Below are 3,029 nucleotides of genomic sequence, written 5' to 3' on the forward strand. Positions count from 1 at the left end.
TACTGACTACATTTTCAAGTAACCACACCTTGGGATAATGCCTTAAGTAAAATTCTCCCTCTCTAATAACAAATAAGTGGCACTTTTTAAAGATAAACTAAAACTATACAATTATTCATAAAATAAATCATGAAATCATCTCTTATGCACCCAGTAGTACTGCCTTGCTTCCCAGATGAAATACATTTATGTCAGTTTTGTGTATGGATACATACATATGTGTGTGTATCCACATATATACTGTCATTACACATACACAGACACAAACACACAGACACATAGACACACACATCAGATCAGTTTGAAGTAGTCTTTCCTTTTCTCTACTGGGATCACACCCAATATACCGCTCTGTGCCTTTTGCTACTTAACATGGAGCACTATAATACTTTCCTTTTGTTCTTTATAGCTCCCATTTAAAAATGTTTTTTAGTTATTATTTTTTTAGTGGAGGTACTGGGGATTGAACCCAGGACCTCAAATGTGCGAAGCACACCCTCTACCACTGAGCTATCCCCTCCCCCTACAGCTTCCCTTTGAACATGAAGACATTCTCACCTATCCCAACGTGCCCCATACACATCACCCAACTCGGCAATCTCAACTCACCAGAAAATACATATTTTGAATTTGCTATAGACTTTTTCTATTTCTATTCTTGTTCAGCATCATTGGAGAAGACTAAGAATTGAATATAAAACAAACTTGTTTTTTTCTTATGAAGCTACCTCTACGTTGAATTTTTAAAAATAGTTATGCATCATCAACAAAATGACAGTAAGAGTAATTTCTTATATGACTCTAAAAGGAAGAGAAAGGAATTTTGTACTTTGGTTGTTAACGGTCTTTGGATGGTGATTTGGAACAATGTGAAGAGGTGAGCTTCTTGAGTTAGTCCCACCGACTAAGCTGAGGGCCAGTGTCCCCAGACCAGATTATAAGTTGTTTTAATCAAGGAGGACACAGCGACAAGGAAGGAATGAAGGGTGCATGCTCACTACCTGGGGATAAGCCTTGAAATCATCATGCAGCACGAAAACAGCCAGACACAAAAGCACACCGGCTGGCCTCTCACTCTTCTGGTTCTGATGTCACCTTCCCGTATCCCTCTTAAAGTACTGCAGGCTGATCATGAGGACTTCAGAACTGAAACACATAACTGAACATTCTCCAGATGTGACGAATTCTCCACAAACTACAACCACTACCCATTCATGCCCAGAACAGTCCCACCATGATTTATTTCCTCTAGCCCACCTTTCTTCTGCCGTTGTTGTTCTAACCCCGTTTCTGGCTGTCCCTCCCCCGCCCATGTGCTCAGCTTACCAGCGTCGCACCTGCACCTCCTTGCCCACAGGGTTTTGCAGGACACTCCCTCTATTAGAGCAGGCAGGTAGCTAGGTATGAGCAAAGAAAGGGGTAGGCAGACCAAATGGCAGGAATTAGGCAAAAAGGAGGGGCAGAGGCCAAATGCAGAAAACCTACATCATGAAAACAACAGGGGTCCCGGGGCAGAGAAGCAAAAGCAGGAACCTCTGGGCTAATAACTGGTCACATGTTTGGTGTGACAAGTGGCCCGAAGGCTGACAAAGAAAGCTAGGAAAAGGCAGGAATCTCAAGTGTCCAAATATAACCTTTTGCTCATTATGCCTCATTTCAATAAAATTAGCCTTGCAGATCAGAAGTACCCATCATGCACCGACTCCATGACACTTCTGATCCAGGCTAAATAAGGACAAAAATCCCTTCTCCCTTTGGGAAGGTGGAGTTGGTATGAAAATCTGGGAATATGACCCCAAGCCCTTCCCTCTCTAATGAATAATCTGCCCATTTATTTTTACACTCTATGTAACCAACTTGCCAAAGAAACTCAGCTTAGCCGCTCACCTGAGCCTGCCCACGCTCCCCTCGAGTGTTCTATCCAGCCCTTAATAAATCCCCACTTTACTTTCTTAACCTCCACATCCCGTCTCTGAATTCTTTCTGAGATGAGAAAAGAATCTAGTCATCACGAGCAACACCTGCAGCTGTGAACACCTTTTCCTCCCTGCTCTTCTTGTGATTTAGATGTTGGCCAGATCCACGTGACCAGTATTCCTACTGAAGTAAGCTGGCCCCCAGAACACCGAGTCCTGTGACGTCTCAACAGCCAGGCCCGTCCCCCATGCGGGTCAGCACCTGGGAAACAGAAACATGGCCACTGTCTTCTTTCTTCTGAATATTTCCTCCCCACTATTCACCCATGTCTGTCCTGGGATCTGCTGCAGGGTCAGCCAAACCATTAAGTTCTTGATCGAGAGCCAGGAAATATTCTCTTTACTTTTAACATATTCATCCGTTGTGTAAGTCTGCCTGAGTAAAACAGGAAATGAAGAACGTGAGGTCTCACAAAGTATTCACAGATAAGCACATTCCCTGAGGAATCACACAGAAAGATAAGATAGAAGAATTTTTCCAAGCAGATTTCTTATTTATAAATTATTAAAAGGAGAAAAGAGCAAGTAGACTAAAAAATGTAGAGGGTGACAGGACATCAGTTTTAAAATACATTTTATCACAAAATAATGCAAATGACTTGCTAAAAATACAAAAGTGTAGGAAGAAAAAGTCAAATATTTCTAAGTATCTCTTTGCATAATTATTCTTAAGAATCATCTTGTCTGTATCTTTCCTGTTTTTCTTTTACAAATCACATCTGTTATTTATACAGACATTATTAGCCTATGTCAATGTCTTGCAAATACAATTTTCTCTGTTCCTTTATTTATTGTGTGTATGTGTGTGTTGTGAAGTGTATTTGGTTTTTTCCTTTTACGATTCATAGGCTTTGTGTTATGCTTTTGTTGTTGGTGAGAAGGTTCTTGTCTCATTGCAGAAAGAATTAAGAAATGAGACATGGAGGTCAAGAAAGCAAAGGGATAAAGAGTACGCTCTCAAGGAAACAGCAGGCAGACCGAGGTGGGTAGCTGCCCTGAGTTTCCTGGTTATATGGGTGTAAAAATGAAAGGGCGGAATATTCATTGGCAGGG

This window comes from Camelus dromedarius, unplaced genomic scaffold, assembly GCF_036321535.1.
Source record: "Camelus dromedarius isolate mCamDro1 unplaced genomic scaffold, mCamDro1.pat HAP1_SCAFFOLD_17, whole genome shotgun sequence".
In the NCBI taxonomy this organism is placed as follows: Eukaryota; Metazoa; Chordata; class Mammalia; order Artiodactyla; family Camelidae; genus Camelus; species Camelus dromedarius.